The sequence below is a fragment of the Suricata suricatta genome, chromosome 16 (assembly GCF_006229205.1).
Source record: "Suricata suricatta isolate VVHF042 chromosome 16, meerkat_22Aug2017_6uvM2_HiC, whole genome shotgun sequence".
NCBI lineage: Eukaryota > Metazoa > Chordata > Mammalia > Carnivora > Herpestidae > Suricata > Suricata suricatta.
The window spans coordinates 53,690,673-53,715,044 of NC_043715.1; the positions used below are offsets into that span (position 1 = coordinate 53,690,673).

Here is a 24,372-nt window from a genome sequence, read left to right on the forward strand (position 1 = left end):
GTTGCACAAACATTACCTCTGTCTAGACTGAAAACATTTTTATCATCCTCAAAGGAAATCCTTTCCCCATGAAGCAGGTGCTTCCTATTCCCCAGTCCCTGGCAACCACTAATGCTTTGTCTCTATGGATCTACCGATTTAGGATCTTTTCATGTAAGAGGAAAGGTATAAAAAAATGTGACCTTTTGTAGCTGCCTTCTTTCCCTTGAATAATGTTGGGTTCATCCATGATATAGTATGTATCAGGGTACACTTCCTTTCTTCTGGCTGCAGAGTATTCCATAGCAGGACTAGACTGTGTTCGCCCAACTACTGACGGGCATCTGGTTGTTACCACCTTTGGCTAATATTAGTCAGTTGCTATGAACTTTCAAGTACAAGCAAGGATATCTGTTTTAAATTCTGTTGGATATATACCTAGGAGTGGAATTACTGGGTCACATGGTTTAATATTTTGAGAATTGGTCACACTGTTTTCCACAGCAGCTACAACATTTTAACAGCAATGTGTCAGGATTATAATTTTTCTACATCTTTACCAACACTTATTTTTTGTTGTTGTTTTACAGTAGTCATCCTGGTGGATGTGAAATGATATCTTATTGTGGTTTTGACTTTGCATCTTACTAATGACTACTCTCATTGAATATCTCTTTTTGTGCTTGTTTTATTTGTATAACCTTTTATGGAGAAATGTCTATTAAAATCCATTGACTATTTTACAAATTTTTCTTTTTGTATTTTGGTTGTTGAGTTATAGAAGTTCTTTATATAGTTCTAGGTTCTGGACCCTTGCTAGATTGTGATTTGCAAATTATTTCCTTCTAGTTGGTAGATTGTTTCACCTCTGTGATAATGTCCTTCAGTGCGCAGACCTGATTGTGAGGATGACCAATTTATTTACTTAGTCTTTTTCTCTCTTGCTTTTGGTATCATATATAAAAATCTGCCAATGCTAAGGTCGTGAAGATTTACCTCTGTGTTTTCATCTAAGACTTTTATAGTTTCATCTCTTACCTGTAGTCTTTTGATTAATTCTGAATTCATTTACTTTTATGGTACAAGGTAGTTTCAGTTTCATCCTCACAAGGATATATATTTGTGCCAGTACCATTTAAGAGACTATTCTTCGGGGAGCTTGGGTGGCTCAGTCGGTTAAGCATCTGACTTCAGCTCAGGTCAGGATCTCACAGTTTGTGGGTTCAAGCCCCGCATTGGGCTTTGCGCTGACAGCTCAGAGCCTGGAGCCTGCTTCAGATTCTGTGTCTCTCTTTCTGCCCCTTCCCTGATCATGCTCTGTTTCTGTCTCTCAAAAAATAAATAAAAGTTTTAAAAAATTTTTAAAAAGTGACTATTCTTTTTCCCGTGTTTTTGGGCAGACTTGTAATTCTGTCACTTTGATCTTTATTTCTAACCTCTGATGCAATTACAGTCTAAGTTATTGTAGTCAGGTTTGATGTGAAGAATTTTAGGTCCTCCAATATTGTTCTTTCTCATATTTATTTTGGGTATTTGGCATCCTTACCAATTCTATGTGTTTTATAACCAGGTTTCCCATTTAGGCAAAACATGCTGTTGGGATTTTGCTGAGGACTGCATGACCCTTTATATTGCTCTGGAGAGTACTGCATTTTAGGGTCTTCCAAGCCACAAACACAGGATATCTTGATATTTATTTAGGTTTTCTTTAATTTTTCTCAACAACTTTGTATGAAATTTCAGTGTGTATAAATCTTCCATTTCCTTGGTTAAATTTATTTCCATTTATTTTCTTGCTCTTCTGAATGGAATTGTTTACTTACATTTGATTTGTTGATTGCTACTGCACGGAAATGCAACTGAAGAGTGTTGATGTTGTATTCTGTAACTTCAGTGACTTCATACTGATACTTTTGAGGATTCTTAATCCTAAATATAAGATCATATATACTATGAATGGAGATAGTTTGATTTCGTTTCCAATTCTGACCCATTTTATTTATCCTGTGCATTTTCTCTAATAAAAACTTAGTACAGTGTTGATATGTGGTGGCAAAATGGGGCATACTTCTTTTGTTCTTGATATTAGAGGGACGTTTTCAGTTGTTCACCAATGAGTATGATGTTAGCTATGGAATTTTTATAATATCCTTTTACAGACTGAACAAGTTCCCTTCTATTCCTAATTTTGAGTGCAGTGTTTTTGTTGGGGGGAGTGTTCTATATATGTCTGCTGAGGTTAGTTGGTGTAGTGTTGCACAGTCCTCTATTACTGATGTCTGGTTGTTCTACCCACTATTAAAAAGGGAGCATGGAGGTCTCCCACTATTATAGTAGCACTATCTTTTCAATTTTTGCTTCAAAAAAATTGAGGGCTTTGCTGTTATGTACATATAGTTTATAGTTGTTTTAATCCTCTTGATGATTGGCGCTTTCTTTAATATATAATGTTCTTCAACATCTTTGGCAACTTACAACTTAAAGTTTACAACTTAAAGTCTATTTGGTCTGATATGTGTATAACTACTCAGCTATGTTTCATCACTATCTGCATGGAATATCTTTTTCCATCCTTCCCCTTTCAACCTATTTGTGTATCTAAAGCAAGAGTTGGGAAACCTGGTGCTCAGTTGGGTAAGCATCTGACTTTGGCTCAGGTCATGATCTCATGGTTTGTGGGTTCAAGCCCTGCGTCGTGCTCTGTGCTGACAGCTCAGAACCTAGAGCCTGATTTGGATTCTGTGTCTTCCTCTGGGCCCGTTACCTACTCATGCTCTGTCTCTGTCTCTGTCTCTCAAAAACAAAATAAACATTTAAAAAAGTTAATAAAAAGGTGACTAATTATGTGGTTGCCAGGATTCTCCATGCATTTGTCATAGTTGAAGTTCATTGGATTTTTTGGATATGTAGGCTGTTTTGATATATTGGGTAGGTGTTCAACTCTTGTTTCTTCAAATAGTCTTTCTGCCCTTTCTTCTTTGTCCTTTGCTTCTAGGACTCCTACTACATGTATATCAGTATTCTTGATCGGGTCCCCAGGATTTCTTAGTCTCTGATCATTTTTTTTTTTATTCTGCTTTCCCCCCACTTTCTTCTGCTTACCTTGGATAATTTCAGTTAACTTATATTTAAGTTCACTGATCCTTTAGTCTTACTGTCAATCTATTGTCCATTCACCCTCTAGTGAAATTTGAATTTCTAATCCATCCCTTTCTATTTCATCTATCTCTTTATTGATATATTCAATTTGTTGAAACATTATTCTCCTACTTCTTTGATCTTTTCCAAGATCATCAGATCTTATATTAGCTGAGCATGTTCAAGACAGTTGATTTAAAATCTTTATTAACCAAATGGAATATCTGTGCCTCCTCAGAAAGACCATCATTAACCTGGTAATCATGCATAAGATGTATAATCTTTTTTTAATTTAAAAAAATTTTTGAAATGTTTATTTATTTTTGAGAGAGAAAGAATGTGAGGAGAGTGGCAGAGAGAGACAGAGAAAATATCCAAAGCAGGCTTCAGGCTCTGAGCTGTCAGCACAGAGCCTGACTGGGGGCTCAAACTCATGAACCAAGAGATCAAGACCTGAGCCGAACTCAGACACTTAATCAACCTCTAGCCATCCAGGCGCCCCATAAGATATACAATCTTAAGATACCCTAAGGTGTCTGTAGTGAGATCGACCTGCTGGGAAGAAGCCACCATGGCATTCTTTGTAACAGTGAGAAACTGTAAAGGACCCATATTTCTTCATTTAGAGAATGCTCCAGTGAGGATCTAAAAAAGCAATTATCTCTTAAGTTTACTAACATGAAAAGAACTTCAAGACATTATGATATTTAAATATTTCAATTTGCAGAAAAAAATGAGAAAACATTTACAGAAGAATATTTCTAAAATCACATTACAATATATAAATGCACTTTTAGAAAATTTGCACTGAAGAGAACTTCAGTTCTTGATAAAGACAATCAGTGATGGTGGAAGATTTGGGAGGGAAGGGGATATTTTACTTCTTAGTTTCTAAACTGCATCACTGTGTGGAACTGAACTATGAAAATATATACTAGAAAAGTAACAATAAATGAATAAATAACAAATACAAACATTTAACAATTATTAGTAAAATGAAAATTGAGCACCAGCCTCTCTAACGACAGAAAGTTCTGCTCCTGTGTCTTGCTAAGTTATAAACGTTTTTATCTAAAAGATCTGTGGCATAAGAGTTCCTAAAAGAACACCATGGTCTTTATGAGATGGATGTGCTATAAATAATTTAAAGAAGACTTACTGATAGAAAAGTGGGTTGATTCTACATTTTAAAACCAATTATGTTAATAAAACAAAACACTCTCTATATTCCTTATTCCTAGTTTGAACTTTATATACTATTCCAAAGCATTAATATTTTGGAGTCTGAAGCACACTGACTCTCTCATTTAACGTCAAAAGGCATAATTCCCTGTCTGTCTTATTTTCTAGGTTTCTCAGGTACTTGTGCACATTAATACATTACTTACATATGTAATCTCTGAAATCCTGGTTTATCTATATGAGCTGAAAGGGCATCCAGAAGGGGTCTCGGGAGAATCCTCACTGCCCAGCCTCAAGGACACCTCGGAGCCTACGCCCCATCTCCAGTCCTTGCCTGTGTAGAAAATGCCTCAAAGCATGACCATCTAAAAGGAGCCTCTTCCCAGGTTCCATGTCACTGGGTCACAGTGAGATGGAATCTGCATGGAGATGAGAGGAGATTGGGAGAAGGCCCTGGGTGTGAGTAAACACTGTAGGCAGGACACCTCTGAGACAGAGAAGAGTAACAAGTCCAAAGTGTGACATTTTAGGAAGAACAATGAACGAAAATCATGACTTACCTGGGAAAGAGCCATTCCTCCTTTTTCTGGTCTTCTTCTGGTCTTCCTTCTCAGGTAAGACGATACTGTGTGACAAACAGTACATTGTTTAATATTTAGAATCAACATAACCCCTTGCTCTACCACAATATACACATGGGGAGAACCTCACTATGGGAAGAAAACATCCTCTGCTGCCCACTGCAACAGGAGGGATGCAAGGATAATGAACTCTTGTCTGGAGTCCACCAAGTGTATTTTCCACCTATTTCTTCACAAAGCCCTCCCCTCCTGCCAAAACCTACACACTCTACTGCAACTGCACTGTCCTGTCTCTCTGGCACTGGGCCAAAGGGAATTGCCTCATTCAAGTTCTTGTCTCCTCCCTAGGCAGCCGGCATCCAGTGAGTGGTTGATGTAGGACACAGAGGCCTGTCTATTCCATCAATGTGGAACAACTTTTAAGGGCTACCCAAGCTCCAGAACTCCCTGGTGACTATACTGTTAATTTAGATCTTTTTCTTGATGGTGATAGTAAGCCATGATAAGGTTTAATGTCAAAAGATGACACAATCAAATTTTTAAGATTTAGCTATGACACACTGAGAGGGTGGAGCTGAAAGAGGCACACCTCTGTTTCTAAGACTACGCTCCTGCCTCGTTCTAAGTGGTTTCCATTAGTTTTGGAACTGGGTCACACTGTAAACTCTAATGATAACTGCACACCCTCTCTCAGAAAATTGCCAAAGACAAACCCACACCCAACTTTGAAAATCATTTCAGGGATCTTATTAGCTCAGGTTCAGAATTCTTGGTCTTTCGTCTCCAGGTTACAGGTGGGTGCACTGGGGCTCCGAGGGGAGGAATTTTATCAGGTTACCCTTAGGAAGTCTGAGTTGAGTGAGCAGAACTGGGTATAATTAAATTCTGAAACAGTGTGCTGGACAGTGTTAAGTAGAAAGGGCTTGTCTTGGCATCATAATCAGCAAGGATGAAATCAGACTTTCAATCTTTGCAGACAACTCAGTATTTATATGGAAATGCCAAAAATTCCACCAAAAAACTGCTAGAACTGATCCATGAATTCAGTAAAGTTGCATATATAAAATCAATGCATAGAAGTTGATTGGATTTCTATACACCAATAATGAAGCACCAGAAAGAGAAATCAAGGAATTGATCCCATTTACAAAACCCATAAAATACCTAGGAATAAACCTAACCCAAGAAGTGAAAAATACACTGAAAAGTATAGAAAGCTAATGAAAGAAATTGAAGAAGACACATAATAAAAGGAAAAATATTCCAAGCTCATGGACTGGAAGAACAAATATTATTAAAATGTTGATACTATCCAAAGAAATCTACATATTCAATGCAATCTGTATCAAACTAACACCAGCATTCTTCACAGAGCTAGAAAAAATAATCCTACAATTCGTTATGAAACCACAAAAGACCCCAAATAGCCAAAGCAATCCTGAAAAAGAAAGCCAAAGCTGGAGGCATCAGAGTTCTGAACTTCAAGCTGTTATAAAGCTGTCATCATCAAGACAATATGGTACTGGCACGAAAACAGACCCACAGATCAATGGAACAGAACAGAGAATGGACTCACAAACGTGTGGCCAACTAGTATTTGACAAAGTAGGAAAGAATATCCAGTGGAATGTAGACAGTCTTTTCAGCAGAGGAACTGGGAAAACTGGGAAGCAACATGCAGAATAATGAACCTGGACCACTTTCTTACACCACGCACAAAAATAAATTTAAAATGGATGAAAGACATAAAGGTAAGACAAGAAACCATCAACATCCTAGAGGAGAAAGCAGGCAGAAACCTCTATGACCTCAGCCGCAGCAACTTCTTACTCAACATGCGTCCGGCGGCAAAGGAAACAAAAGCAAAAATGAACTCTTGGGACGTCATCAAAATAAAAAGCTTATGCACTGCGAAGGAAACAATCAGCAAAGCTAAAAGGCAACCGACAGAATGAAGGAAGATATTTGCAAAGGGCCTATCAGAGAAAGGGTTAGTATCCAAAATCTATAAAGAATTTCTCAAACTCAACACCCAAAAACAATCCAGTGAAGAAATGGGCAAAAGACATTAATAGATACTTTCCAAAGATGACCTATAGATAGCTAACAGACATATGGAAAAAAGCTCAACTTCACTCACCATCAGGGAAATAGAAATCAAAACCACAATGAGATACCACCTCACACCTGTCAGAATGGCTAACATTAACAATTCAGGAGACAACAGATGTTGGTGAGGATGCAGAGAAAGAGGATTTCATTTGCACTGCTGGTGGGAATGCAAACTGGTGCAGCCACTCTGGAAAACAGTATCGAGGTTCCTAAAAAAATTAAAAATAGAAGTGCCCTGGGGCACCTGGGTGACTCAGTCAGTTAAGCATCCGACTTTGGCTCAGGTTATGATCTCACAGTCTGTCGGTTTGAGCCCCGCGTCCGGCTCTGAGGTGGCACTTCAGAGCCTGGAGTCTGCTTCAGATTCTGTATCTCCCTCTCTCTCTGCCCCTCCCCTGCTCACTCTCTCTCAAAATAAAATTATTATTAATAAAGACATTAAAAAATTTAAAAATAGAAGTACCCTTCAACCCAGCAACTGCACTACTAGGTATTTATCCAAGGAATACAGGTGTGTTGTTTTGAAGGGGCACATGTATCCCAATGTTTATAGCAGCGTTACTGACAACAGCCAAAGTATGTAAAGAGCCCATATGCCCATCAAGTGAATAATGGATAAAGAAGATATGGTATGTACATAAAATGGAGTGTTACTCAGCAATCAAAAAGAATGAAATCCTGCCATTTGCAACATGGATGGACTAGAGTGTACCATGCTAAGTGAAATCAGCAGTCAGAGAAACAAATATGACATATGATTTCACTCATAGGTGTAATTTAAGATACAAAACAGATAAACATAAGGGAAGGAAAGTAAAAATAATGTACAAACACGGAGGGAGGCCACAAAAAAGGACTTGTAAATACAGAGAACAAACTGAGAGTTGCTAGAGAGGTTTGGGTGGTAGCATGAGCTAAATGGGCAAGGGGCATTAAGAGGGACATTTGTTATGATGATTACTGGGTATTATATATACGGGATGAATCAATGGATTCTGCTCCTGAAATCATTATTGCACTATATGTTACCTGGGATGTAAATTAAAGAAAAAAAGAGTTTGTCCTAATTCCAGATTACCTTTCATATTCCTAACAAGAGAAGCTTCTCATTCATGGGTTTAAAAACTTAAAAAAAAAAATTTTTTTAATGTCTTTATTTTATTTTGAGAGAGAGAGAGGGAGACAGAGAGTGAGTGGGGGAGGGGCAGAAAGCAAAGGAGACACAGAATCTGAAGCAGGCTCCAGGCTCTGTCAGCACAGAGCCCAATGCAGGGCTCAAACCCACGGACTGTGAGATCATGACCTGAGCTGAAGCTGGACACTTAACTGACTGAGCCACCCAGGCGGTAGAAACACCAAATAGTTATCAGTCCTAGAAAACATGTAAAAGGAGATTTGAGCTCTGAGCAGTCTCTGCATCATGAACAGATGGGCTCTGTTGGTACAAAGTTCCACATCAATCCAGCCCATCCCTCAACATCTGTACAAGAAAGACAAAGGGGACTGGAGGGGAACATCTACTTGGTTGGAGATGTCAGTTCAGAACTCAGTAATTTAAAAGATCATTTTAAGGGAAGAATAGAACTCTTGCATATTAACTGCCTAGGGGGGGGTCTAGGTGGCTCAGTTGGTCAAGCATATGACTAGGAGTCCGGTCATGATCTCATAGTTTGTGAATGAGTGCCCTGAGTCAGCCTCTGTGCTGACAGCTCTGAGCCAAAGCCTGCTTCAGATTCTGTGTCCTCTTCTCTCTGCCCCTCCCCCCTTGTGTTTTCTCTCTCTCAAAAATAAATAAATGTAAAAAAAAAAAAAAAAAGTAATAAATAAACTGCCAAAACAGGTTTTGAGTGTTAAGAGATAGTCGACATCCTTAACGGTTGTGTAACAAAATATTATAGTTACTTTCTAGACATCAAAGAATGGTTCCAACATACCATGGAGTAGAAAGTATATAAAACTCATAGTCCACATAATAAAATCAAAAGGGAAAATAAGTTGGAAATTAAAAAGCTATCCAATGGATTCTGAAATTAGTGTTAAGACAAGTGTGAGGATACATCCAATTTAGAAAAGAATGCCATGAGCCATAAAAAAAAAAAAGGAGAGAGAAACAGTACTGTTAATAATGGCCATTGTAAAACGCACTGTGTGGTTACAGAGAGCCTTCCCCGCTTAACTGTCTGAGCTAGGCCTTTGCTCTCTTGATGAGCAGGGTTTGTAAATGGAATTATCTTCTGATGCAACACTTAGAAATTGCAGATGCCTCAAACACCTGGTGTCACAACTCTCAATCTCTTCTGCAAAACTGAAACAATTCACCAATTTTTGATTAACGAGGTCGTAGAGCCACAAATCAGTACTTCACAACGTAATATCCCAGATCCAGTCCATTCAGTACTCACCTGGGTTTGGGTCCTGTGCTTCGTCCCAGACCACTCCGTGTTTTGTTCTCCGTGTAAGTCTCTCTGTGTCCTTGTTTCTCTTCTGTCCTTTTGTCCATTTCTATTTCCCTCCCTCGCTATTCCTCCTCCAGTAGTTTGACCCCACTCTGTGGCAGTCTGTTCCAATCTCCGCCGTTCTTTCTCCCCATCTTTTCTGATGACCCTCTAACTCCGCAGATTTCTGCCTCTCTCTCTGGCATCTCTGTCCCCACGCTGCCCTCCCTGCGGCGAGGCGAAGGGGCTACTTCCACCTCCCAAGTGACGGACGCGGTTGGGGGCTGGGGGTAGGGGGGAGATTCGGAAGTCCGAGAACTGTTCTGAGCGGGAAAACGACTTGGCAGGGCGATCGGGTCTGCAAGGGCCAAAGGCAGAAAGGCTTGGCCCGAAACTGCTGGAGAGCGATTTTAATCGGAAACGATGCAGACGTCCGGGACCCGCGCGGAGTGACTGGATCGAAACGTCTTACGGCCACGCTGCGAGTAGTAAAAGCACGAGTGGATACAAAGATTTCACCTTACCAGCGACCCCGTCACCTGGGTGTGGAGGCGGGGCCTTAGGAGCGCGACCCCTGGTGTAAACCTGAAAAACGAAAACATTTGGCGGAGCGCGAAGCTTGCCCCGCGCAATCCAGTTCCGGGTCTGCAGCAAAGTGCGCAAGCGTCTGGGCCGCGGGGCGGGGGCGGGGGCGGGGCCGGGGCGGCCCGGCGGGTTTAGGCGCCGCCTGGGCGCCCTGTCACCCGCCCCGCTCAGCGGCTGCCTCCTGTTCCCTGCCAGCACGTTTGTCCTTCCCGCCCGGCAGTTTCGGGTTCTGTTTTTGGATTCCCCCCAGGCCCGCTGGTGTCGTTTGGAGCCAGGCTGGGTACAGTGTCAGGGAAGGGTGGGCCGCTTCTGTTGGGAGCGGCGGTATTTGACCAGTTGAGCCCGGTGCCCGGGGAAACATTTGTAGCGAGCGGTGGAGACGCGCTCCAGAGACGGAGGCGGAGCAGCGCGGGACCTGAGGCTGGGGGTCCTCGTGGGGCGACTGAGACCCGGACAGTGACAGCTGCTGTTATAATGAAGCGAAAGCCGGGGTGGTCAGTGTCGGTGATGGACGCCGGAATGCGAAATGCAAAGCTCTTCTGTGGGGAACGTGCAGTTTGGTTCGAACTCCCCATCAGAGCTCTTCACTGAATTGTCACTTCTCCGCATTCACTGGAGTTCGCGGCGTTCCTTGGCTTGCCCTGGGCTCTGGGGGCGGAGCGCTGGCACGTTCATTTAAAGGAACAAACAATTCTGCCTCTATGGGTGTTCATTAATGTCTCTCTTTAAATCTGATACTCAAATCCACACCTGTCGAGATGAATTATAAATCCAAACGCCTTTGAGACCTACTTGTATTTGCTTAAGCCCTTAATTGCTAAATATCGTTGCAATTTTAATTTTTAAAAATGTTTATTCTCAGTGATTTTGGAAGGCTATGTTTTTTTCCTTGAATATTCGGTTTTTAAAAATGTGTTTATTTTGATAAGGAGCACTTGAGGGAGTGCAAGTGGGAAGGGCCAGAGAGCTAGATCTAGAATCCCATGCAGGTTCTGAGCAGAACCCTCTGCCCTTTACCGCCCCAATCCCCCACTCTGGGCTGGATCTCACCAACCCTGAGATCCTGGCCTGAGCCAAAAGCAAGAGTCCGAGGCTCAGCCAACTGAACCACCCAGGTAACCAGACAATTAGTTATTTTAACTGATCTTTTTGTTTTATGTTTCTGAATGCTTGGTGTCAAGTGCAGATGATGAGGCTTCTAAAATGTGTACTCTTTCAGAGATACTTTTCTTTTCCTAGTCCTGATGAGATTTTGAAATATTTTCAGACACGTGATAAAAACGTCTCTTCTTTCTGTGAATAATACAAGCAAATTGTAAAACTAATTTTTCACATTTTCAGTGCCAACATATACACTCTTAATTTTTCATAGGAAATATGCAAGTTAATAGCCCCTCTTCTGTTTCCTGTGGAAATTCTGAAGGTGCTGGCTGTCTTCGCACCATCTCTGTTATGTGACTGCCCCTCCAGTGCTTATATCTCTGCAGGGAGTGAAGAAGTGATGACCCATTGTTTAACAGTTTAAAATAGTTTATAGGTATCTCGTCATTTTAAAGAGTTGTGTAGTCCTTCTGCAGCATTCAGAGATGACAGTGGACACAATAAGTTCAGGGCCCCAGAGAACAAAAGGGCTGATTGTTTAAAAAAAAAAAAAAAATTCATGGAGCGATTAGGGCACGGGAATGCACCCACCAACTAGGATTTTCAGAAAGAGCCATATGAAATGAAAAGGTGGAAGAGAGAGCTTAAAATGATACAAAGGTGCTTACCAAGACAAGGACAGTTGATGGATTTGAGCCCTGCATTCGGTTCTGTGCTGACAGCTTGGAGCCTGGCGTCTGCTTCAGATTCTGTGTCTCCCTATCAATCTTCCTCTCTCTCTCTTTCAAAAATAAATAAACATTAGAAAAAACTTTAATACAATAAAATCTTAATAATAGCCAATGTACAAGAGGGCTATTTGTATATCAGTATCATGTCCTATTAGCTTACTGAATTATTTTTAATACTGGATTTTCCATCAGTTCCTTTGTGTTTCCGGATGTATACTTGAATTGTCTGCAAACATAGTTCCACATCTTTGTTTCTAATTCCTATGCCATTTTAAATGGCCCTGGCTAAATCCTCAACACAGCGATAAATGAATAGACCAGATGATCATGTACTTTTTTTAGTGTGGTTTTCTGGCCTTAGTGGAATAACTCTAGTTCTTTCCTATGAGCAAGAAAAAGACTTTGTTTTGTCAAGTTGGGAAAGATCCTAAAGAATTTACTAATTTCAAGTGCTTAACATTCATACGTGTTGTATTCTTCCATATAATGTTTTTGTAACTGTGAGTAAGATTTCTTTATTTCTCTTCATAAATATGTTGAAGTATATTAATGAATTTCCTAATAGTGAATCATTCTTGAATTCAAGAAAAAAAATTCTCTGCTCATCATAGTTTTATATAATTTTTCAGGGGGTTGGCTGTATTTATTCTACATGGTACCATCTTTAGGCACATGTGAGATTGTTCTGTGGTGTTCTTTTTGGTATGGACGTTAGAATGTTTCGGTATCAGAATTTTATTTGATGTATAATGATAAATGGAAATTTTACTTCCTCTCTGATCCTCTTGAATTGAGTAAGTAGCATTAGCTTACTTGCTATTTAAAAGAATGGAAGAATCTGGCTGCTAATCTTGTGCTTTTATTTATGAGGAACTCTGATAAATGTCTTCCTCTTCTCTATGGATATTGGTCTGTTTGGACTCCTTATCTTACTGAAGTCACTTTTGGTAAAATGTATTTTCCTAGAAAATGTCAATTTTATATAGGCTTCCTAGTTAATTTGAGTTGGGGATGCGGGTCAAATATTTTTCAGTCTCACTGACATCATGTTCTATCTTTGCATTTATTGAAAATTGAAAATGCATTGCACTTACTGAACATTTTAAGAATAGAAAACCCTTCTTGGGTCATTTGTAGGAGTCTTTCTCTCTGCCGTAAGTAAGTTCGATGGTGCGGGTCTGAGGAGTAACAAAGAATTAGACTCGGGTAAAAGAAATTTTCAGGGAAGCTCAGAAGCCGGTGACGCTGGTCATTCATGGCTCAGACCTCAGCCTTTCCTCCTTCCAGGTGACACCTGTCTGCTTCCAGGAATAATGAAAAAGGAAGAGTCTCTCTCAAACACTGCAATGGTCCTATGCTCACTAGAAATGTTTTAAGCTTTTTTTTTTTTAATTTACATCCAAGTTATCATATAGTGCAACAATATTTCAAGAGTAGATTCCTTAATGTCCCTTACCCGTTTAGCCCATCCCCCCTCCGACAATCCCTCCAGTAACCCTGTGTTCTCCGTATTTATGAATCTCATATGTTTTTGTCTCCCTCCCTGTTTTTATATTATTTTTGCTTCCCTTCCCTTATGTTCATTTGCTTTGCATCTTAAAGTCCTCATATGAGTGAAGTCATATATTTGTCTTTCTCTGACTGACTAATTTCTCTTAGCATAATACCCTCTAGTTCCATCCACGTAGTTGCAAATGGTAAGAGTTCCTTCTTTATGATTGCCATGTAATACTCCATTGTATATACACACAGCATCTTCTTTATCCATTCATCCCTCGATGCACATTTGGGCTCTTTCCGTACTTTGGCTGTTGTTGATAGTGCTTCTCACTAGAAACTTCTAATAGATCCTGGAGATTAAAGAGTATTTCAGAACCATTCTCAGTTCCCCAAGTGCGGAACTATCAGTCTCACTACAGCTGACATGATGATTGCAATTCTTTGAGGAGGGGAGATCACAGAGTCACTAACTTATATCTCAGGGTTTGGCTTCCTCCCTCCTGCGGGGGACCAGCCTGCGCACCAGAGTCTAAGGGTGTTGGTGTCGGAGAAATATCTATAAGAAAGAACACAGACAACATGAATGGTGGAAGAGACCACACTTTACTGTGAAACTTGGTGTCTTATATACCATAGGTGATTACATCATTTTTTAATGATTACATTGTTTGTTACTTCCAGAAAAAAATTATTATTTTCATGGTAGCAAAAACAGAAAATCAAAACAGAAACGAGACACAATACAGAAGATCAAAAAAACATAATTCATTACTCAAAATACATCAGTAGGGGTTTGTTTTATGTACATAGTGATATTATTAACCGAAGCTTATGACAAGGCTATTTTTTCTTAAAGGTTTAAACAGTAGTCTGTTAGTAAGGTGTCCCTAACTAGGGAGGAAGTTTCAATCAGAAAATCTGTCCATTTACTGAAACCATGATTACCAAGTGGCATGAACAATAGGAGAATTAACCCCAGTCTCTGATCCACTTAGGTCAAGCAGTCAAGCGCACACAATTTCAAGCAGGGGAAGCAGGGTCCCAAAGGCCACACAGCACTGCACCCCACTCTCCCGGACCTTTGTTCTTTTGTCCTGATCCTCAAATGGGGGGAGGGCCAACCGTTATCCAGGGTAGCGCCTTCCCAGACAAGGCTAGGGACTTTGGGATTACATATGCTCCCCCCGGAAGCTTTGCCTTCACAGTGGAATCACCTCTGCAGCCTTTTTGGCTGGAGGGGCCCCAACACCCTCCCACACATGCTTTGTCTGCTACTTACACCTAGTTCCCAGTCCTAGCAGCAGGGAGGAGTCTCTGTGTATCTTCTAGTTTAGTCGGAGAGCACAGTGACTAAGGTCAGGAGATGCAGCAGGAACCTGGGGAGGTGAGCATGTCTGGGAAAAGAATCTGACCGCACAGGCTGAGCTTGTGAGAGAGACTGCTAAATCACTGCGTGACTGCTGCCAATGCAATTCAAGAAAATCCTCAGTGAAGGGGTTCTTGGTGTGTGGTCTAAGTGCTGTCAGAGTCTGAATTTTAAGATACTTCAATATTATGATTTCAGGGGGCACCTGAGTGGCTCAGTCTAGTCTTGATCTCAGGACAGGAGTTCAATCCCCACATTGGGCATGGACAGCCCACTTAAAAAAACAGATTATAATTTCAAAACTAATCTGCTATTCAGTACAGTGTGCAAGAGTCACAGAGACATTTCCAGGAACAATTCTGTGAGTACTGTAAAGGCATGTTCATTGAAATACCTGATTCACAGCAGAAACAGCGTGTGTGAATGGGAATTGCCAAAACTTATTTTTCTGTAAGTTGAGTGTAATGTACTTACTAATGGAGACAGTCAATGTGTCTCTACTGAAAATATCTTTTTCTCTTTTTTAAATTATTTTTTAATGTATTTTATTTATTTTTGAGAGACAGAGAGAGACAGTGTGAGCAGGGGAAGTTCAGAGAAAGAGGGAGGCACAGGATCTGAAGATGCTCCAGGCTCTGAGCTAGCTGTCAGCACAGAGCCGACACAGGCCTCGAACCCACAAACTGTGAGATCATGACCTGAGCCATAGTTGGATGATCAATCTACTGAGCCACCCAGGCGCTTCTCTCTGTGTTCTCTTGATCTGTGAGACAATCTTCCTGAAATTAGGAAAGCTCTTTTAAGAAAAAGTTAACATTGTAACAGAGTGTTTCAAAGATCAAAAAATTAAGGAATTTATATTTTTATTTTAATTTAATTTTAAAATACTAAATTAGTTTAAAAGTAAAATCTCATCAGGAAAACAAATTTTAAGCTATATTTCCTCTGGCTAAAAATCATTTCAGTAGTCTTCCCAGCCCACTATTCACCTTTCTTCTTTTCAATTTATTAAATGCCCAAGATTCCAAGCCCTCAAATTCCATTTTGCAGGTTTGTACTGTATTTAAATACATTTTCCAAATCAAATATCGGTTCACATTTCAGTTTGTTTATTTTAAAATAACATACAGTCATGTGATCTTTAAAAAGGATTAATTTATTTTCTGCCCTAGTATGCTTTTTCACTATGTGGTGTTTCATGTTCCATATGTCAGCATACACTGCAGTTCTGCACAATAATTTCTGTTATGGATGCCATTGTCCTTTTGGTCCAGGCAAAAAATCCAATTAGTTCTGCTGCCATCCTAACATTTGTCTCCATTAAATAAATCACACTGGCTTATATAAAATTATTCGGTACATGTATAATTTATTAAGACCTTTGAATCTTCACTCCTTAGTTACACTGTTTATAAAGAATACTTAAAAATGAGAAATGATCAAACCAGGTTTATTAAGTAAAATAAAATTTAAATATGAGAAGGCGTGTGTGTGTGTGTGTGTGTGTGTGTGTGTGTGTGTGTGTGCGCGTGCGCGTGCGCGTATCTATAACAAAGTTCCTGGCACAGTATAACAGTAGGAAGCATTCCTGTCATGGTAACTAGGCTACCCAGGTTCAAATCCTGATTCTACTGCTATTTATAGGAGTCACTTAACTTCCCATGGATAATCTTGTCTCCAGAATGAGAGTACTATTAGTTCTTAATTCATATGGTTGTGAATATTATAGAAGTTACAGTAGGGAACGCATTAACAACAGTAACCTGCATATTGTAAGTGCAATAAAAATACACACTTGGGGACGCCTGGGTGGCTCAGTTGGGTGTTCAACTTCAGCTCAGGTCATGATCTCGCGCTTTGTGGGTTCAAGCCCCACATCGGGCTCTGTGCTGACAGCTCAGAGTCAGCGCCTGTTTCAGATTCTGTGTCTCCACCTCTCTCTGTCCTTTCCATGCTCATTGGTCTGTCTCTCTCTGTCTCTTAATAATAAACAAAAAATAAAGACACACATGTAACTTTGGAAATCTCTTAACAAAAGACAATGTAGTTCAGATGTTAATTCTCAGGGAAAGGGAGAGGTAGTAGAGACTTTATTTGCCATGAAAGTGTAGCCTGAAATTCATGTTTTCAGCAGAACCCACTTCCTGTAAATTTGAATATTGAGTTCTGGACAATGACAGAATGATGTGGGTGGATATGAATATAGCAATGATCTTCCTATCCCAGATAGTCATTGGAATCCTGGGCAGTTTCTCACTCTTCTATCATTACATGCCTTTTGCTTCATGGGAGGCAAGGCGAGATCCATGAATCTGATTCTCAGGCACCTGACTGTAGCCAACTCCTTGGTCATTCTCTCCAGAGGAATGCCATAGACCATGGCAGCTCTAGGACTGAAATATTTCACAAATTACTGTAGATGCTACGTTCTTTTATATGTTCACTGAGTGGCCAGTGGCATGTCTATGTGTTCCACCTACCCCTTGAGTGTCTTCCAGGCCATCAGGATCAGCCCTGGGAACTCCAGGTGGGCAGAGCTTAAAGTGAAAGCTCCAAAATACATTGGTCTCTCCAATATCCTGTGGGGGTGTTCGCATGCTGGTAAATCTGGATTTTCCTATTTATATGGCTGGTAAATGGAACAACAAAACTATAACCAAAACCAAAAAAAAGTGATTTGGGATATTATTATGCTTCACAGTGTAGAGACAAGGTCACAGGCTCATGAGATGCAGCAATATTTTTCCATGACATTTTGTGTTTGGGACACATGATGTTGGCCAGCAACTCCATGGTTTTTCTCCTTCAGAGGCACAAGCAGAGGTTCCAAAGCATCCACAGGAACAGTCTCTCCCACAGACCCCACCATGAGACCAGAACCACCAAAGCATCCTTGTTTTGGTGACCACTATTGTATCCTTTTATGCTGTGTGGTCCATCATTTATGTGTACTTGCCTCTCTTGGATAATTCTAGTTGGGGGCTGGTGAATGTCGCTGTACTAATCACTGCATGTTTTCCAACTATTAGCCCGTTTGTTCCCATGAACCATGACCCCACTGTATTCAGGCTGTACTGTGTCCGCTGTGGAAGAAACACATAATTCCCTCATCTCAGGAGGGAAGTATGAGGAGTCTTCCACCTGGTCAGCCGTGGATGCAGTGAGACCTCAAAGAATGTTAAGTAGAAATATGTGCCAGTTTCATTGCAGAGAGAGGGGTGAACGAGACACCCTGACACCAGCCTGATATGAAAGAGTAAAGAGCACGGAACCTGAAATCTTCTGTAACATGTGTGTCCTTACATAGTTGTGTTTTTATCAATGGTCACAGTGGGGACGTTAAGATTCCCTAAAACAGTCCTGAAATAATGTGAACTTACTGAAAATATCTTTGAATGTGTAACTTTCAAATTGAGATATTACAGTTTCCCAAGATGTGCCTGAGATTGGAATTGTAAATCCTGATTTGTGATGCAAATGGCCTGGGCTGAAGGTGGAGGGAAAACCAGGTTTTACTTATTGTTGGCTTTGGAGGCTATGTTGTGAATGTTATGCCTCATATCTAAGAGAAACTGGGGACTTTTGAAATATGATAATGCTTATGGAGCAAGATGAGTGCATGAAAATATTTTCTGGTAGACATGTGAAGAGTAAACTGCGGGGGACAAAGAGGGACATAGGAAGAGGTGTCGGCTGAATTTTTCAGAAGGTGCAGGTGGGAGGCAGCCAGTAAGAAGACTGGGTATGCGGGGAAAGACCGATGGACTTTGGAGATAATTAGAAGGTAAATTGCTCTGTGTTAAATCTTGATGGCCGTTGGCTGTGTTGGCGAGAAGGAGATTTCAAGCTGGACTTCTGCTTTTCCAATTTGAGATGAGGTTATGGAGGACCATTTTATCAAGCTTGGTGCCGGAGACGAGTAGCAATTTGAAGCTGGAGTATGTGAACATATTATGTTTAAAAGCGGGTAGTATTGCTTTTGAAATCACCACCAAGGCAATACAGATACCATTGAAAGGGAAAAAATGATACTAACTCAAACATAGAACTATTTTAGGAGCACCTGGCTGGTGCAGTCAGTGTAGCCTACATCTCTTAATCTGTGGATGATTACTTTGAGCCCCATATTGTATGTAGAGACTGCTTAAAAATAGAAGATATTTAAATAGTTTAGGGGCACCTAGGAGCCTATGTGAGTTGGGTGTCTAACTTCGGTTCATGTTATGAACTTGCAGCCCGTGAGCTCGAGCCCCACGTTGGGCTCTGTGCTGACAGCTCAGAGTCTGGAGCCTATTTCAGATTATGTGTCCTCCTCTCTCTATTCTTCCGCTGTTTATATTCTGTCTCTCCCACTCTCAAAAATAAATGAAAAAATTTTTTTAATTTAAAAAATATATAGGTTAATATAATTTAGTTATTACATCAGAAACATCTGTAAGTTTTTTAAAGTATACATTTTAGTTTGGAATCACTTTAGATTTGCAGAAAATTTGTAAAGATAACACTGAAGGTCCGAAAGGTCTCTCACCCAGAACCCCAAGTGCTACCATCTTCACATTACCATAGTTCATTTGTCTCAACCAGGGAACCTACTCCTCTCTGTCACTGTTAAGTAACTGCAGACTTTTTTTTTACATTTCAACAGTTTTACAGTCATTGTTCCCATAGAAGATCCATCCAGGATCACATTATATGTAGTTCTCTTGTCTCCTCCAGTCTCTTCTGCTCAGTGACATTTTCTCAGACTCTCCTTGATTTTCCTGACAGGGCTGAGGAATACTGGCCCCTCACATTTTACAATGCCCCTAAAGTCAAATATGTCAGATTTTCTTTCTTTCTTTCTTTCTTTCTTTCTTTTTTTGTTGTTGTTGTTTATTTGAGAGAGAGGAGGGAAGGGGCAGAACAAGGGGAGAGAGAGTCCTACACAGGCTCTGTGCTGTCAGTGCAGAGCCCAGCCTGGGGCTTGATCCCACGAAGTTTGAGATGATGACCTGATATGAAATCAAGAGTCAGTCGCTCAACCAATTGAGCCACCAGGCACCCCTGAAGTTTTTCTCCTGCATAGACCGGGTTTATGGGTTTTTGAGAAGAAAATCACATCTCATCACAGCCTACAGTCCGAGAGGTTTCATGCAATTAACGCAAGTTACCTTGGATGATGTTAATCTTGATCACTTAGTGAAGGCTGTGTTCACCAGAATCCTCCTCTGATAAAATTACCATGCATGCCTTCCCATACTCTCTTCTTGGGAAACTCTAAACACAGCCCACAGTCAAGTTTGTTGGGGGTGAGAGGTGGGGGGGTGGCTGAGGGCAGGGGTGGGCTGTTGAATTAACCTCCACATCCTGGAGGACTAAGTAATCCCATATATTATTTGCCATTCTTCTTACGTGTCACTTCTCCCTCATTTATTTGTTTATTCAGTTGGTTCCTCATATCAGCATGAACTCATTTATACTTATATTATGCTTTGTGTTATAACTCAGTGTAATGCGACTTATTTTGTTGCTTAGATTGTTCAAGCTTTGGTGATTGGAAGCTTTGGTATAAAATACACACTCAGGGGATGCCTGGATGGCTCAGTCAGTTAAGGAGTTGATTTCAACTCAGCTCAATGTGTCACAGTTTGTAGGTCTGAGTCCCACATCCTGCTCTGTTGTGGCAACTCAGAGGCTGGAGACTCCTGATTCTGTCTCCCTGTCTCCCTGCCCCTCTCATTCTGTCGTATGTGCATGTGCTCTCACAAAAGTAAACATTCACACACACACACACACACACACACACACTCACCTGGTTTCTATCTCAGGTTCCTGGCCAGGAGCTTCAGAAATCTTTAAGATTTCCTGAGTGGTAGGAGTGTCTTCATTACACTAAGGAGGCCTCTCTGGGCAGGGGTTCCCCACAGAACTTCCCAGTGGGGGACTGGACACCTTTGAAACCCAACTAACTATATGATTGGATAGGAACAGCAGCCCAACCTCTGGGGAGAGGAAGGAGGCTGGCTGAATGGAGTTCAGTCATATGGCCAATGGTTTAATCAACCATGCCTACATAGTGAAGCCCTGATTAAACACTTGAAGAAGCCCCTGGGAGCTTCTTGGTGGGGGACAAAAGCTACTGTACAGGCAGTCCTCCCAAACCTGGCTCGATGGATGCCTTCACCTGGCTCTTTGCTGCCATCCTTTACAATATAATGTGAAACGACAAAACTAAAACGCTTCAGTAATAAGTTTTATATCTTTTATTCCAGGAAAGACAACCCTTGATTTGGGGGAGGACAGAGCCTTATATGCAGGGAGTGGTATGCTCTTCCTGAGGGATCTGGGGCAAGGTTGAGTTTCAAAAGAGGCAGTGCAGAAACAAGGCATGACTGGCTAGGAGATCGGGGATTTCCTTAGAAGACTAGCAGGTGGGGCACCTTGGTGGCTCAATCTGATAAGCATCCAACTTTGGCTCAGGTCATGATCTCACAGTTGGTGGTTCAAGCCCCACGTTGGGGCTCTGTGCTGACAGCTATGAGCCTGGAGCCTGCTTCAGATTCTGTGTCTCCCTCTGTGTCTCCACCCCTCTCCCGATCATGCTCTGTCTCTCTCTCTCAAAAATAAATAAACATTAAAAAAAATTTTAAGAAGAATAAGAGGACCGGCAGGTGCTGTTCTCCACAGTAAGGTCAGCTAGCTGAAGCTGAGGGAGGACTGTGATGGGTAAATGTTAGGTTTCCTGGCTAGGTGTTTCATATAAGAGCAGGATGACTTAGGTTTAGATTTGTGATTTGGGTGTGGCCATTGGGGTGGCCGCCATTCTTGTGGGTCCCAACTTACAAATTAACTTCATCAAGGATTAATATACATATAGCACTTTCCACGTTCTGTGAGTCTTCCCAGCAAATATTGAAGCAGAAAGGATTGGAGGAGCCTTAAGTTTGTAGTTGGCTAGAGGTATGTTGGAGGTTTGCGAATGCCTGACTCATGACTGGTGTCTGAAGTGGGGGCAGTCCCGGGAAGGGCTTTGCCCTGTACTTGTGGGACTCTACGAACACCAGATAAAGTAAGAATTACATTGAATTGTAGGACCCCCAGTTGGCCTCAAAGATTTGGCAACAGGCTGCTGAAGCTCTTTCAGGTTTGGCTATTATGTCCTTTGATATGTCCCCATTTTTAAAAACTTCCTTACTCTTAACATTCTGTCACTACAAGATTCCTTCAAGCTCATTGTGTATTTTCCCTGCTCCTGTCATAGAATCAGCCATAACTCCAGTGAGTTTATTAGAGAATAGTGTTAGACCAAGATGTGGGTGCTGGGTGTTCTCCTTGCTGCTGGGCTGTCATTGCTGTTAGACTCTCTGAGAAGACCGACCTGGGAATGACCTGTTCACTCACAGATCCACAGTTTTCTCTTTGTTTTATTGGCATATCCACAGCTAAACATATGCTCATACTGATGTCTCACACTGATCCCATACTTCAGGTTCATGTTAGCCTTTCCCCCTACCTTTTCCATAGCTATCTGTGTTTATCAAGGACTACGGCCTCATATGCCTTTGAAGAGTTTTGCATCTGTTCCTCCACGCTCCCATGCTCTCTGCACACCGCCTGTAACCCCCTCCCTCTGGCCTCATCTGGACCCTGCTCTACCACACGCCTGCGACCTTCCAACCCTGCCCCGTTCCCCTGCCCCCACAGTGGCCATGCCGACAGCACTTTAAGGTATTGCACATGGTAAGTATCATCTTTGGCTGTTGCAGGGATGGAAGAAGTGAAAAAGGTGCAAAGTGCCCCCCATTTTCAGGCATCCAAGGTCAGGAGGTTCCTGTATTCTTCCAACATGTGAGCTCATTGTCGAGATACACATGTGCATGCAGACTGTATGAATGTAATTACATACAGGGCACTGGGAACGTGGGAGTACGGCGAGTGTGTGTGTGAACGTGTGTGCTTGTATTTCCCATGTGTGTGAGTGAGTGTGAGTTTGCGATGGAGTGTATGTGTGTGACTGTATGAGGGTGTATGACTGTGCATTCGAGTGTATTTGCACATATGGATGTGTTTGCATCTACGTGTAACGTTTCTGTATGTGTGTGTTTGTGAACTAAGGCTGTCCACCATCCTGGTTCTAGTGTCTGACTTGGATATGGGAGTGTTTGATTATGTACTTGCATGTAGTAAAAACAAGGGAGTAATTAGGATTTTCATGTCATTCCGGTAAATGTACCCCTTATGATTATGAAACATTTCATTATCCACGGTCATATTATTTGATCTTTAAATAAAATTGATCTTAATATAGCTACTCTATTTTTTAATAATGTTTATCTTTTGGCCAAGATTTTACTTTGTGTCCTTAATTTGTAAAGTAAATTTCTCTAGGAAATATATTGTTTTCTGACTTTAAAAAATCCAATTGTCAGGGGCTCCTGGTTGGCTCACATAGTTATCGGTACTAAGACTCTTGATTTCAGCTCAGGTCATGATCTCACAGCTCTTGAAATGGAGCCGCACGTTGTGCCTATGATGACAGCACAGACCTGGTTGAGATTCTGTCTCTCAAAATAAAACTAAAAAGAAACAAAAAAGGTCCAGTGACAATTTTTGCTTTTCAACAGGGCCTTTTGACTATTTCCTTTTAAAGATATTATTATATAGATTTACATTATCTTGCTATTGCTTTTATAATGTCTTCTTTGCTGTATTCCTGCTCTGTCTTCTTTGAAATAACTCGATTCTTACAGATGATTTTGTTTTAAATCCTTTTCTTGGTTCACTGGTGTTAGCTTTAACTATTTTTTATGTGTTTCCTTTAGGGGTTTTATCCTGTAGCGCTGACCACAGTCTACCTTCACCAGAGTTTATACTTCTTCATATAGAGCAGCCGACCCTTCCTTTCCCCATGGACTCCCATTTCTCTGCTCCTGCTCTGTGCTTCCATTAGTATATGTTTCTTTTACATATGCTATACACATAGATGCTAGATGTCTCTCAACAATCCACTATATTTTAAAGAGGCTTAACATTGGGAAGGCAGTTTTTGTTTATTCATAGAGTTACTACTTCTAGTGCTCTTAATTCCTTTGTGTAGACCAGGAGTCTGCCGCCTATGGAACATGAGCGAAGTGCAGCCACTGGCTGGTTTTTTGTTTGTTTGTTTGTTTGTTTGTTTGTTTTTGTTTTTGTTTTTTTTTGAGAGACAGAGAGCACAAGCAGGGGAGGGTCAGAGAGAGGGAGACACAGAATCTGAAGCAGGCTCCAGGCTCTGAGCTAGCTGTCCGCACACAGCCTGACACGGGGCTCGAACCCACAAACTGTGAGATCATGACCTGAGCCAAAGCTGGATGCTTAACTGACTGAGCCATCAGGCGCCCTTGGCACCATCTGTTTTTAAGCGAAGTGTAACTGGAATGCAGCCATACTCACACTTAGGTACTTTTGACCCAATAAGGACATATGGAAAGAGCGGTAGCAGAAACAGTATCGCCTACAAAAAAATTACATATTTACTATATGTTCCCAACATAAACGTTTTCCAACCTCACATATAGAATCACATTCCTGTGATGTCTGAGTTACTATCAGATTTGGGATATGAAATATACTGAAAAGTCTATTTTGTAGTCAGATATTAGGCAATGTTGAAACAAGATTGAACTCTACTGGAAGAGTAAGAC

General features: G+C 41.0%; 2 protein-coding genes and 1 pseudogene across 2 annotated transcripts in view; 2 read left to right on the top strand and 1 right to left on the bottom strand.

The window, feature by feature from the left end:
• LOC115279869 (zinc finger protein 665-like) overlaps positions 1-24,372 on the top strand; it is a 109,039-nt gene that overhangs the window by 32,877 nt on the left and 51,790 nt on the right.
• LOC115281211 (zinc finger protein 677-like) overlaps positions 1-24,372 on the bottom strand; it is a 55,186-nt gene that overhangs the window by 6,998 nt on the left and 23,816 nt on the right.
• LOC115280888 lies at positions 16,919-17,812 on the top strand (annotated as a pseudogene).